Genomic DNA, 15,915 nt, shown 5'->3' on the forward strand with positions numbered 1-15,915 from the left:
TTAAACACGCAAAGACGAAACTAAACGCAAGTATTTTATATGTAAATTACAACAACATACTTGAATATTATAACAAGTTTCTTTTTTTAAATTCCCTAAATTTTAAATTAAAGTTTTAAAAACTTAAAATATGACGACAGTTTTATTACAATAAGAACATGTGTAAAGTACATTTTAACTATCGATACGTTATGACTTTGCTTCGAAATACATAAAGTGCGATACGGCGTCGTAATGCCGAAATGTGGTACTTCACTGGTGATAGGGCTTTGTGCAAGCTCGTCTGAGAAGGTACCACCTACACATCAGATATTCTACGACAAAACAGCAGTGTTTTGTATTGTTGTGTTCATGGCTTTGAAGGGCGAGTGAGCTAGTGTAATTACAGGCTCAAGGGTAAAATATTAGTTCCCAATGTTGGTGCAGCATTGGCGATGTAAGCCCTGGTTAATATTTCTAACAATGCCAATGTCTATGGGCGTTGGTGACCACTTACTATCAGGTGGCTCATTTGCTCGTCCGCTTACTTATACTATAAAAATTAAAAAAATATAATAATAATATAAATGCGACTGTTTGTTATGCTTTCACGGCTAAACCACTAAATCGATTTTGATGATATTTATTATAAAGCAAGCTCGAGCCCCGAGAAAAGAAAAAGTTTATTTTCTATACCTAACACCTCTTAACAGGCGGAGGAAGCCAAGCCAAGAAATAAAGCTGTATTTATTTTTAAATTAAAATTATATTGTATTTATTAAATCCAATTATATTCATTTGCTTAAGACTGAACACAAACAGTCAATTCTGTTACAGTTTTTATATTAAGCGTTACCATTACGATAATATGCGTGATTGCGTGAAGGTCTTGCTCGCAAGTTATTGCTCGTCAAACTTTTATCTTAGCGTAGGTACTCGTTACATCAAGGTTGTAACAGCGAGTGCACCGGAAACGGAACTGACATAGATCCTTGCGAAATGTATTCATTTGACATTGTTCGAGGATAAATACATAGATAGATAATTTTGTAATTGAAATGGTGAAAGGTGATAAATTTAATTTTGGGCGTTTCTTGGTTCGTCTCGGTAGACGTCTATTATTGACAAATGAGTTTCTTGTGTACTTACTCGACAAACTATAAAACCTCTTTTATAAAAACTCCAGAAGAGTAAACAAGACAGTAAAAAAAATAGCTTGGAATCATTACACTTAATATAATCTTGTAGAATAACGATTCAAACGTCCTTGTTAAAAGACAACTTAAATTAAAAAAAAAACATAATAAAAATAAAACAACTTCAGAAATTCAATTGTATTTTGAAATTAAGCAGAGATTTTTTTGCTCTTGTCATACACTAGACAAGAGTAAAAAAACTCCTGGTTATTTCAAGAATCGAAAATATCATTAAATTCGGTTCATAAACCTCATATGTACAGACGAATTCAGAACCTCCTCTTCTTTTGAAGTCGGTTAAAAATATTAAATATTATATTTTTGTGTAGTAATAATTTTGTTGAGAATTTAATAAAAAACGTTTAAAGTATATAAATTAATATTTTAAATATGTAGTCAGTATAAAAAAAAAAGATTTAAAAAAAAAAGTGTGCGATGGCCGGGAATCGAACCCGGATCAACTGCTTGGAAGGCAACTATGCTGACCATTACACCACCATCGCATCTGTTTTAGCTATTGAAATACGGACCCACTATCATCTTTTCGCGTCAATGTCATTGACCTATTAATGATAAAAACAGTTTTATATAAAAACATTGTTTATAGACATAACTAGTTATTCAGTTCTTTGTCCGCTTTTTATTAATACTAGCACTTTTTTAATACTTTAAATACAAACACTATAATATCTTAAAAATTGGTATATTTACGATACTTTTTTAAACAGTACACACAATGCAACAACCCCAAATAAATAGGTTAAAGGGCAGCGAGTTAAAACGAAATTCCGAGCTTGATATTATAATTAATAATTAAATTAATTTGAAAAAGTATGCTATTCTATATTTGTGTATAGAAAAAAAACTTGGCGATTTTCAATTGGCGATACAAACAAATAAAGAATATATATACATTTCTACGTTGTCTTACTGTGTCTTCTTCTTTCGAATCTCAAATCATTTATGACAGAAAGAGATAAATCAGTGCTTAACTAAACAGTCGCTGCGCAACATTTATTAGGCCGTTAGCTATAATTTTAAAAGCTATTTTAATCGATACGTAGAAATATTTATTCCTATTATAAGGAAAAAAATCCATTGTCATATATCTATCGTTTCTAACAAAATCTAGAACTGTCCGTTCGTCGTTTTTTGTCTCTTTTGTACATATTATTTTTCCGTGATATAAACGACATTCCAACCATAATATAATAATTCTAACCTGCTTTATTATTAGCCATACAAATAAACAAAATATATGTATGTATATAAAATGTTTAACTAAAAAAAATTATGGATCGAAGATGACTTAGCAGTGGGAACACGTGGTTCGTAACCGATGAGCGCGGGTTCAACTCCAGACAAGCATTTAAATTATATCATTTGATTAATTTGTGTTTATAATTCAACTCTTGCTCGGCGGTGAAGAAAAACATCGTGAGAGTTATGCGCATATATTTTATGTGTCGGATGATAGGCTGCCCGATGATGTATGTGTAGCCTCCGACACGCATTGAAGTAGGGTTAAGCTCCAAGCATAATATTCAGGAGGAGGCCCCAGCAAAACGGTGGGACATTAATGGGTTGTTACTTGAAGATTTGAATGGATGAAGAATTAATGATAGGGAATATTAATATCAGATTGATTCTGAGAACCGATGATAAGGCATCAACAAAATATCACGTAGGTATATATGAGTAGCAATAATAGCGCGGCAGAACAATTTGAAGGGATCGATTGGGTGAAATGGAAGTTTGAGAGGAGCGCATCCCATCCCCCTGAATGATTAGTGAAATGGAAAAGAATACGTTATTATTCAACAGTCGAGTTTCTAATGTAAGCTGCCTCATGAAGATTAATTGGGATGTATAATAAATTAAATATTTAGTTTTAAAAACAAAACGAATTCATTTCAACGAGCAAGATAATATTGTGATAGCTAACCGCGACAAGGTGCTAAATATGTGCATATTTTGAATCGAATCGCACGAGCGTATAAAGCAGTGATGTGCAAACTAATTAATCGATAAACGATTATCGACATAAACGTCACGGATTGCCTAACTGAATAATAAAGGCGTTAGGATTAGGGTTGTCATTTCTTTTTTCGACAAATGCATCGAAAAATATTGTTTTATCTTGCTATTCAACTGTTAAATATCTCCAATGTTAAGACATTTTAATAAATATAATATGTTCAATAAAATTGAACTGTACAGTCTGACTGGACATCTTGTTGAAAAATGTAATTTTAAAAACTAACACATTGACAAATTCTCAGTTAAAATATCAGATATAGATACATGATTATAAGAGGAGGATTTCATTATTATTTCAATAACGTATACTGGATTCGGTATCAATGTCGAGTAAATATAGTTGTTACCCACTTTAAATATATCATTGTTTTAATAAAGCGGAATTATATAATATTTTAATAAATCACAAAACTATATCTTACAAATATTTAAGTATCTCAATTGATTCTTTCCGTTTAGATTGAAATATTTATTTTGATTAATATAAGTTTTATTTTTACATGATAAATAAATTAAAAAAAAAAACTTGTTTTATCTATAACAAAAAATAAGATTATTATGAATGTAACAAGCATTTTGTCAGCCCTAAACAGCGTGCGCCGGCGCATCGGGCGCGTCACAATTACTTTGTAGACCGCCGCCGGTGGGTCGTGATCGTTGAGATTGCGCGACTATTACCACATATTTGCATATAATAGGAATCCAATATTCAAAAAATATATAAAACTAGTATAATAATATAATATAAAATAATAGAATTCATGTATAGAATAAAGTACGATTCTAAATTTAAAATAAACGGACCTACAGATGTGAAACTTCAAAATTGATACAGATTGATATAATTTATAATTAAAGAAAGCCAATAATTAAATGCGGAATAAAATAATTAAAAACATCGTGTTTCGTTTATTAATAAATAAATATATTTTAATGCGTCATGACGTTTGCCGTCACGGTATACGAGTCCTATCCCTTAAGGTATGTCAATAGATATTTCACAGACGATATGATTGTAAATATAATGTCAAGATATTGCTAATTGTGTTGTCTATTTCTCTTAATGTCATTCTAACGACTTTAATCAATTAATCAAATCAATCAATACTATCAAATCTCAATCAGTTTAACAGCCATATGGCTCGCTTCGTTTTAGATTTATATAAAGACTAATAACAACATTAAAATGTCTAAAATAACTTCTCATTTTGTCTTTGCCTTGGCGTTCAATAGACTACCTTTATTAGCAATTTTTATGATATTCAAAATTATCTTATTGTCTGATTTGCCTTATTTGGACTTAGTAATTTAAATATAACAAAACATAACAACTATAAGAGAACAGAAGGAATACTAAATTTAACACGTTATAGAACATATAATGTGACTTGGTCGTAGGACTTTGTTCAAGCCCCTCTGGGTAGATACCACCCACTCATCAGATATTCTACCGCCAAATAGCAAAGTTTATTTTTTGTTCCGATTTGAACGGTGAGTGAACCAGTGTAACTACAAGAACAATTGGCGATGTATGGAATGAATAATATCTCTTACAGCGTCAATGTCTATGGGCGGTGTTGACCACTTACCATCAGGTGGTCCATTTGCTAGTCCGCTTACCTATTTTATAAATATATATAATAAAGTTCTGATTGCTGACTATTAAGTACTTTTCCTTAAATCTAATTATATAAAAAAACAAGTTCTTGCTACGCCATGGTCACCCCATGTCGGCACGTTTTGTCGCAAACGCGAGATAAACCCGTGACCTTATATAATTGGCGAGCGTTCCCACGACAGATTTGACCTATGTCCTTAGTTGGCCACAAACGGCTGTGGCGCCTAGCTTAAAGAACAATAGGGAAACTCTAAATGACCTAGGTCCATAGACTGTAAGGTCTTTGGGGCTGTTATTGTTGTTAATAACTGACAAATAACTGATGGCAAGTGAATTATTAGTAGTATTAATGGTGCACATAGAGTAAAGTATCGTATATTTTTAATAATATTATAAATAAATTATATTATATATAATTTTATAATATATAGGTAGGGCAAGCATGTCTCAATATTACTAAATATAATTATATATCCCTAATACTGGCTTCTTTAATGATAATTCCCCCGCCCTGGAATAGACTTATTTTTTTAACGCTAAAAAGAAAACATAATAAAATGATAGCCATTTTTAAAGTATTCGTCATATTAACGATAGAAGTTATATCACATAATAATTTACTTTAATATAAAGATGATGATGCAAACCAAATTAATCTAATAAATGCCGATGGTCGGAGGTATAAACTTTTCTTTAAATTGCCAATGCACTGCCATGTTAAGCACGGATAATAAAAAAAATACATTAGTTTTTCACGTTAAACACAGAACAAATTGTTTACATACATAAAACTTGAAAGAAAAACAGTTCTGTTGTCAGAGATTTAAGCGTACGAACTTCAAATTCAAGTCATTCAGAGTTAAGTGACATAACCAATCCTATCTGATTATAAACAGATCAAATGTTAACACGTACTTTTGTTATAATTATTTAAGCAACGAATGAACAGCGATTATGTCATTAAAAAATAAATACAATTACTATCAAGATCGCTTTAGGCAGTGCAAGAGTTGCAATCGTTACATTGTTAATGTTCTAAATTCTCAAATATATATTCTAACTCCAAATTGCAAAACGGATGACAATTTCAGCAAATCGAACCATTAATTTGTATTTAAACTGATTGTCAAGATTAGAATTCCGTTATTCACTTTTAGTATACCTGTTGCCGTATTTCAGATATTAATTTCATCATAGTCTGTTAAATTTAAGCAAGTAACACCTGCACAATTCCTATAATTTAGGCTTAGTCTTGAAAGATCATTGAATTGATGCTTGGAATTTGGTTTGCTGTAACTTTGATATAAATTTATATATTTTTTTATTATTGTTGTGCAAATCTGTGTTGCCAGTTTTACGACGAGATAGTAGTTTGACTGTGATATGGATTTTAAGGAATTAAACCGAACGATGAGAAAAAACTTCAGTTTTCATGACATGGCTATGAATGAATACTTTAATAAAAATATATTTCAACAATCGTATATGTTCTATATTAAAAATATATAAAATAGATATTGATATATCCATGGATATCGAAATTTATCTGTTTGAGATTACCGATTACCGTAATAATTGCCACATATATATATGTGTGTATTAATCTTGGAGAAGGTTTTTTTAATTTCCAATTCATACTCGGTGCTAGATGGCGGTGCAGTACATCAACTTCCGTACCATGACAATAGCTGTACATATATACAAGCGCAATACATCGTTCACCAGATTTTGCTAGTATATACTCGTATAAGAAATACATCTTGGTTCGTTCCATATGTTTACCTGTACCATCCGATTGAATTGAGGAAAAAAGGTGTCCGATACAGTACGAATAACTTGCAAAAAGTAGCGTGCAAACTGTATCAGGTGATTGCTTGAAAATAATTTCTAACGCATACGGAGAATTAGCACTTATGATGTGGTAATACATATGAATGGATGACGATTTTTTTTTTTAAATAATATTAATACGCAGAACGACTTGTACTTCTAACCACGTACTCAATCTCCTTAATCGTAATTCTATTTTCTATTAAAATATTTAGAGTTTAGAAGGTCACTATTGTGGATAGATTATCCAGAGGACATAGCTCAGTGTCATCTCACGGAGCGCTGGCAATGATTGTACTTCATAAGCGGTAGTCATACCTTCGTTGTGTTTGGTAATAACCGGAATAGTTTAACGTGCTCTGTCGACCAAAGCTGGAGACCCCACACAGAACAATTGTTGATCATTACTCGTAATGATTGTTAAAAAACAGTTACACTTATAAAAGTGTTTGTTTTATCGTGGTGCAGACTTTGGACCGTCCGTGTGTACCTTCTTTTAACGATGAGCATCGCATGATTTACTGGTAGTAGGGCTTTGTGCAAGCTCGTCTGGGTAGGTACCACCCACTCATCAGATATTCAACCGCAAAACAGCAGTACTTGATATTGTTGTGTTCCGGTTTGAAGGGTGAGTGAGACAGTGTAATTACAGGCACAAGGGACATAAAATCTTAGTTCCAAAGGTTGGTGCCGCATTGGATATGTAAGCGATGGTTGACATTTCTTACAATGCTAATGTCTAAGGGCGTTGGTGACCACTTACCATCAGGTAGCCCATACGTTTATCCGCCTTCCTATTCTATAAAAAAAAAGATATTATTTCACGTATAGCTAACATGGATAGAATACATGAATCAAAAAGTTTTCTTTTTAATGAATTGAAAATACCTATATATGAGAATATCAGTAGGAGACTTGCATGTGGTAAATTCTGAGATATATGGCTTTTCCAAGCCTATTTGGGTATATACCACCAACTCATTACACATTCTACCGCCAAACGGCAAAACTTAATAGGTATTGTTGTGTTCCCATTTGAAATGTGAGCGAATCAGTGAAACTGCAGTTACAAGGAACATAGCATCTTAGTTTACAAGGTTGGTGGCGCATTGGCAATGTAAGGGATGATTAACATTTCTTACAGTGCTAATGTCTAATGGCGATGGTGACCACATAACCCCCAGCGACCCATTTGCCGGTCCACCGATCTATTTGAAATAAAAAAGTATGACACATAAATTCACACATACGTCGTAAAATAGTATGTCGTTGGCAAAGAAAATGTCAGATTTTACCTAACAATTAAATATCTACCCACATTCTAATATCCTTTACGTAGAAATTATCAAAATTCGCCCGCATTACATTATTATAATATTAAATTTCGCAAATAATTTTATTTTATTATACAATATTGTAAACAATTCCTTATTCGAGAGTCTATTGAATTTGTCGGCGTCAGGCGCGCTGCGGGAACGCATAATTCAATATTAAGGGCCATTTGTAATGACGTTACAATAGATGCTGCGAGTAACGATCACAGGTAATATTTTATTGCTAATGTTTTGTGCAATATATAAATAATTTTAAGCAAATTTGTGCCTTAATAGATAATATTAAATTCTTTTACAAACGACGACTGCCTCGTTGGTCTAGTATTGAGTAGTAGTGGCTTGATGTGAGACCGCAGACCCGGAGGTCCTGGGTTCAATTCCCAGGTTGGAGCAATAAAAAAGTTATTGAATTTTTATGTCAAAATATTCTCAGTAGCAGCCCGGAGTCTGGAAGTTAGAAGTATATACACTCCCGTGCCTCGGAAAGCACGTAAAGCCGTTGGTCCTGCGCCTGAACTCTTTCCGGTCGTGTCAGATTGCCGTCCCATCGGATTATGAGAGTTAGGGAATAGAGAGTGCACCTGTGTTTGCGCACACACTTGTGTACTATAATATCTCCTGCGTAGTTGGCTAATTTCTCTTGAGATAGGCCGCCGCGGCCGAAATCGGTCTGGAGGACATTATTATTATTATTAAATTCTTTTAAGTTTCCGATTGACTTTTCTTATCGTAAATACCTCTTAAGTCTAAATTTGTACAAGATTCGAATCTCGGTTCGGGTCAATAAACATTAATTGTGTTTTTTTTTCTATCATGCAAATCTCAGTGGCAGTCTGAAGCCAACAATTTAGTAGGGTTATACTCCCATGTTTCTGATTGCCGTTATATCAAGCGGACTATGAGATTGGGGGACTAAATAGTTCGTCTGTGCTTTCTATAGTAATCTTTATTTCGTAGCCAATCTTCAATCAGATTGCATCTAATTTGATATTATTCGTAATTTTTCCTGTACCTTCTGCATTAATTAGATATAAGGGAAAAAATTTGGAATTATCCTCTTCTCTTTATCTTTTTTTTTATTATCTAAGTCTCAATCAAACGACGCTGGGCATCATTTTATTTCTTTTTTTTAAAAACACATTATTTATGTAAAATTATAAAAATCCTAATTCCAGATCTTATTGATAAAAGTTAAAGTTTAAATATTAGTATAAATATTACTATAATTAAATAATACAAACAAAATAAATTACATTGAATACTAATTTTCCACTAATTTAATTTGTTTTTGTTGAATCAACCTTGACCGGACACAGCCCAGTTAGTAGATAGGTTGTCGCAGACAGACAATCAGAGGAAACGCAACAGTACATTTTACTTTACGACACTATAACATTATGTCAGCTGCAATTTCCTGCTGCGAAGCGACATATAAATTATTACTATAGTGACTCATTTCAAAGTAATAATCGTAGTGAAAAAAATTAAGCAAAAACCTTATTTGTTTGTATGGACTGTCTATTTTTTTTAATACCAAAATAAAAACAAATAAAGCTTACTTTTTTATAACTGAGATATATAAATGCTCTATAAAAACATGAGTTTCAACTAACGGTAACATACTATCACTACTTAATTATAGATATAACTAAAAAAAATAACGATATCATCAATGACCAGTGCGAAATAATTTAAAATGAATGAATAAATAACAAATCAATCAATTCCAAATACAATAAAAAATCTATTCAAGTAGTCTTCGAACATTTTCGAACGATGTTCTAGAGAACTAATTATAAACGACATGTGATTGAAATGCGCCTATTTTATTGGGGTGAATTTCCGAGTAATTTTCTTGAACACAGTACCTTTAGAATATCATTTTTATAATAAAGTTTTTTTATGCCATGTAAACAGTTTCTGACCGCGGTTTCACCTGCTTGTGAAGGGCGGTGTTAGGTACTCTATGTCCTCTGTCCTCTGACAACGTATATGCAAAATTTAACAATGATCGCTTGAGTTATTGATACGTAAAACGTAATAAACAAAAAAATAAACTATGGCATTAATAATATAAGAAATGAAAGCTAAAAAATATATACGACAGTGCCTGACTAGCCTTTGATGCATCCGAAGCTAGCGCGCGATAACTGTGCCCTTGAAAAAATTTCTAATTTTATGTATTATAAATTGCAGCTGGTCTGGTCATTTTTTCAAACTCTAGGGTCGATGCCCTCAGCCTGGGCACAGCTGGCACTACTCTCATTAAGGCACTGCATTAGGCATTATACACAATTCACGCATTATTATATGTGTATAGATGACAGCTAATCAGAATAAGAAGCAACGGAGAAAAACCGGCAAGAAACTCGAGTAGTTATTTCTCATTAAACAGGATATACTTTAATTTAAATACTATTGAATTCACTAAAAATAAACATATCCTGTTTAATACGAACCATGACATTGGTTAGTGTAAAGATGGCGTCGTGTACGTAACTCATCCAATTAAGCGAATTGTTCGCTGCAAGGTGAGAGTGGCAATTACAATATTAATTGTGACCAAATACATCGTATCAACTCATACCGTACCACATGCTCATTACACTTATATTGTTTCACGACTTTTATCGTATAATTTTTATAGATATTTTTATATTATTGTCTATGAAGTAACAGATTAAAAAACATTACGTGTCAACTTATTTCAGTACGCAGTTTGTTGAAAAAATATGTTTGTTTGTCGTTTCTATTCCAAATTTTAATTTAAAAGGTTTTTTACGCTTATGTAACATTGGTTTACAATTTTTTTAATATAAAATTTATTAAATTAAGCTTAAAGATAGCGTCTTTAAAAATTTTTTTTAATTTCTCAACTCAATTTTTTATATAGTTATTTTTTTATGTTTAGGAGTTACAGGTGTACACGAGGCCGATGACTCAATGTTGAAATTACGAGAATGAGTATCGACGGAAATATTTTCAATTAAAAGAAGATATTTACCGATACTTCATGCAAATGGTTGCCTTGAATTGAAATTACGAAAAAATTTACATAGAAAGATAATTTTTTTAAAATTTTTATTATGTTGTAAAGGGCTAGCCTATTTTATAGTTACACGTTTATTGATTTATAATAATTTTAATAGCTATTTCTTAATTGTTTCATCAAAATTATGTGGTATTTTTTTCAGCTGGGGTCGGGTCTCCATGTACATCTGCGCCAGAGAGCTCTGTTTTGGGTTGTCTGTTTACTCAGATTCTCTTTCTGGGCCTCTATTTGTAGGTTTGACCACCAGGTTGCGGGCGGTCGCCCTCTTCGCCGCGGTCGGTCCGGGATATTTTAGGCTTTCTTGATAGGATGATCATCGTTACGTCTCAGGATATGAGACGTAATATATATTTTAACCCAAAAACATTTAATAACGTCGCCTTTGTAGAGATGCTTGTGTCCTTTGAAATAACTGATATTTTATATGAATTAAAACCGTAATTAGGTAGTTTTGAAAGTCAACTCATACAGGTTTAAATAACCAATTATTATTATTTTATTAATTTTTTAATTAAATAATTGATGATGAAATTTGAATAACTCCATTGTTACCCATATTTTTGAGCTCAATTTTTTTATTAAAACTTATTTTTAAAATGACGTGCACAAAGTTTAATAGGACTCATCTCTCATATAAAATGATGATCACAAATGTAACATTTATATTACTCGGTGGAAGTCCGTCTAGGTAGGTATCACTCACATACTCTACCACCAAACAGCAATACTTAGTATTGATGTGGTCCGGTTTGAAGAGTGAGTTAGCAGCTAAAATTACTGATACTAGAGCATAATATCGTAGTTCTCAAGATTGATGGCGCATTGACGATAAAAGGAATGATTAATATTTCTTACAGCGTGTCTATGGGCGGTTGTGACCACTTACCAACAGGTGGCTCTTTTGCCATTACATTAGTATTCTTATATATTATATTGCCTGAACTGGTACCAGGCTGTCTGATTCATTCTTCGCCCCGAGAATTGCTAATGCGATTGTACGGGGTAATGCTTAATATTTTGGAATGAATTACATGCTATTGTTTTGCTCAACCAAACGGATAATGACAGATAATCGCATGTAGATTCTTCTCCTATTTCATACCTCTTCTTGTTTTATATATATACTCACCTTTCTGAATCCTTATATATGTTTATTTATATACAGCTGTGGCTTACCTGCAACGAATGAAGGGTCCTATTAATACACGTACTTTACGGTTATTGCGTTAATTAAGTTACTATAATCAAGATAAAACTTTATGTAATAACCAACAAAGTGTGAGCTTACTTAACCTTCAAGTATACAATAATACCATACATTTTATTAAATTTACATAATCAAACTTAAATTGTTTTAAATTAACGATTGCTTAAATTTGTTTTGTAATTGAGATAGGCGGAATAGCAAATGGACCATCTGGCGGTACGTGGTCACCACCGCTCAGATACATTGGCGCTGTAACGTTGGGAACTTAGATGTTATGTCCCTTGTGCCTCTAGATACACTGGTGAATTTCACACATCGGGTATCACGGCTATGTTTCGATGCTAATTTAGCTTTAACATAAAAACACAAAGGTAAATATGCTTCTAGCATATGGCGAACACAATTCGCTATATTATATTTCTGATAATTAATATATTTGAGCTGGTCGATCCAGCTAACAAGCTTGTAACGCCGCAAAGTTTAAGGTCCTGGTTGTGCCTTTAAAAAATATTTTCTTATCTGGTTTTCGATATTCTCAGTAGCAGAGTCAGAAAGATTATAAGACAGCACTTGTATTTGCATATAAACTTGAGCACTATAATATATTATTACACAGAGTGCAGTCCCTCTGAAATAGGCTGACGAAACTTACTTATTCATCATTTAAAAAAATATCAAGAATGCAAAAATAATATTCTTGATAACGAAAATGTATTACGTTTCGTAATTCTGGTTAATATAGTTTTATTATTCGTTATTTATCGAAAGCTCAGCAAGTTTTACGTTCGACGTAAGAAGTACCAGACTTCCCAACTGGCAAGATGACGATCAAAATATGTCGTACGGGAGACGTGATTGCGACGCGTCCGCTCCACAATAGTAATCCTAACCACTAATAGTAGCCTTTCCAAATAATTCTCCATAAGTAATATAATTCAAATGGATACATTTAAAAAAAATATATAAAAACTTACGGTTCATTTAGCAGTAAAAATAGCACGGATAATATTTATATTACATAGTATTATATAAATAATTACAATCAATTTCCAACTATTAAATCTGTTAAAAGCTTTAATGGTCTCGTTCCACAAGCCTTACGCCTCACGGCTCCATAATTACCCGCAAAGGTTATATCGTTTAGCACTAAGCCTATTACTCATCTGAACTATGTCTAGCTATTACGAAAATATGCAATTTACACTTACAATAATGTCAACTCGAAGACTATAAATGGAAATAGTTTATATTATTATTTTTATATCAGCCGCTCTAATAATTTAATACTTTTAACACAAATAAACAAGGCATATTTGTTATTTATACAATAATTTGTATATTTCTTACGAAAAAAGGCTGCAAATCCCGAGTTGTTTTGTTTAAACGCTGAATTGAAAGTCACATGGAAAACACGTGAGACTTTTGGTCCTGAGCTTGATCTCTGATGATAAATACATGTAAATTACATTATTTATTCATAAAAGTTTAATTGTATTAGATTGATTTATTCTAAGAAACAGAGTAACATTGCAATAGTGTTTACTGGTTGTTAGTATGTTAAAAACATACCACATAAACTCAAAACAGATTATACCTAACACAAAGAAAAATAATTTCCAAATTTGAATTTCGAAAATATTTAACTCCATAATGTAAATCAAATGGGTTCGAAGTATGTAGTTATTGACCTTTTATATATAGAATTTAGACCTTCTAAGTTGTCATATAGTAAAAATACAGGCTAGAGCGAGGTCGCCTACGCAGTGGGCGGTCTTGCGTGGGTGCAACGTGCTTTGTTAGTCTATAGCTATACCATTACAGTGATACACATTTTAATTAAGCTAACTACAATTAATTGCCTTAAACCAGTAAATTAAATTAGCTACTTACGGTCTAATATTTTATTTGCCTGGACTTTTATTCTAGACATGATTAGCCTCGTATTATTTTAATTCATCCAACGGAAAAACAGGTAAAGTTATATGGATACAAAAAGAAGATATATATGTAGTATTTGTTTACATTTATTTCGAAGTTGTTATACATTTATCTGATAAACATTGATTTCCACTTAAACTAATTTTCTATATTTAAGCCGCGGAATATCAGTTTTTGGGATCTTGTTCTTATAAATACACAGGTTCAATAATAGTATTACTGAAAAATCACTGCTACTGTCAGTGTAAAAGTACACTGCCAATAAAAGTAAAAGAAAGTATTACGACCGTAGCTTACAAGATCTTTAAAGTACCTCATTAAACATTTCTCGATATTAAAATACATTAATAAAATAAACATCAAGAGAAACGTATCTTTACATCAATAAAAAAACATGTTATTTTGAACCGTAACGGGAACGACGGTGAAGCAGGACCGCGTGTGCCTACTAGTGAAAAACAAAATTCACTTCGACAACACGACGACGCATATTAATAGCAGTTAATCATTATCAGAAACACTGATTAAAGAGTTTATTTCATTAACAATGACTAATAAAATAAACGGAATGCGTAAAAAAATGTTTACAAACGAAAATTATTCTTAAAACACATAAATAATTCATTATAGCTGGACCACACATATAATTGGTATGATAAGATTTGCGCGTTATATTATGCCAATAATGTTTAATACAGTTTTTTTTATATAGAATAGGATGGCGGACGAGCATATGGACCACCTGATGGGAAGTGGTCACCAAACGCCCTTAGACATTAGCATTGTAAGAAATATCAACCATAGCTTACATAGCCAATGCGCCACCAACCTTGAGAACTAAGATTTTATGTCCCTTGTGCCTATAATTACACTGACTCACTCACCCTTCAAACCGGAACACAACAATATCAAGTACTTCTGTTTTGCGGTAGAATATCTGATGAGTGGGTGGTATCTACCCAGACGAGCTTGCACAAAGCCCTACCACCAGCACCTTAGTCTCGTAATTACGTGACTTGATGAATCTTTTATTGATTTTAGGGTACGGTAGGATAACAAGCTGATAAAGCTAACTAAGCTAGTTACTATTAAAAATGATAGCTTCTACATTTCACCTAAGCAAAATACATACCTATATTGCACATATAATCAGAAGACGTCATATGATATCTTATATGAGTGCCATCAAGTAACATATGCCTTAGGTCGACTTAATTTTACCTGAATTACCTTAAAAATTAAATGCAAGCAACAGATTTACCTTGGCCATAACATTATATATATGTACTTCGTTTAAGGACAAGATTCTTGACGAAATCGTGAGTTAGCAATTTGTTCTAACAATATACAGGTCAAATTGTACGACCTCCATTTTGTCGTAAGTCCTTAGGGCACGTTATTTAGTATTGCAACAAAGCTTTGTGATATATTGCAATGTATTACATAGTTTAATGAGATACAAAATAATTCTGATAAACAGACAGATCATTTATCCTGTTTGAAATAAAACAATCTAATAAGAACCAGTCAGAAAATGTCTATTATTATAAAATAGATAATAAACAATATTATTGCACACTCACAAGAAAAATAAAAGATAAATACAAGTAACAAAGAAAAATATAAACAAAATCTTAATTTAAAATGCAATAAAATATAATAATTTTGTTTAATGTTTAACTAAGCATCAGATGGATGTTTCACAAAGTTTTATTTAGGGA

General features: G+C 32.2%; 1 protein-coding gene and 1 non-coding gene across 4 annotated transcripts in view; both read right to left on the reverse strand.

Annotated features, from left to right (window-relative positions):
- LOC126775213 (GAS2-like protein pickled eggs) overlaps window positions 1-15,915 on the reverse strand; it is a 124,898-nt gene that overhangs the window by 20,826 nt on the left and 88,157 nt on the right. The gene's annotated exons all lie outside the window — the stretch shown is intronic.
- Trnag-ucc (transfer RNA glycine (anticodon UCC)) lies at window positions 1,607-1,678 on the reverse strand. Its single transcript has one exon. It is a non-coding gene; the product is annotated as a tRNA-Gly (tRNA).

The sequence above is a fragment of the Nymphalis io genome, chromosome 18, assembly GCF_905147045.1.
Source record: "Nymphalis io chromosome 18, ilAglIoxx1.1, whole genome shotgun sequence".
Classification (NCBI taxonomy): Eukaryota; Metazoa; Arthropoda; class Insecta; order Lepidoptera; family Nymphalidae; genus Nymphalis; species Nymphalis io.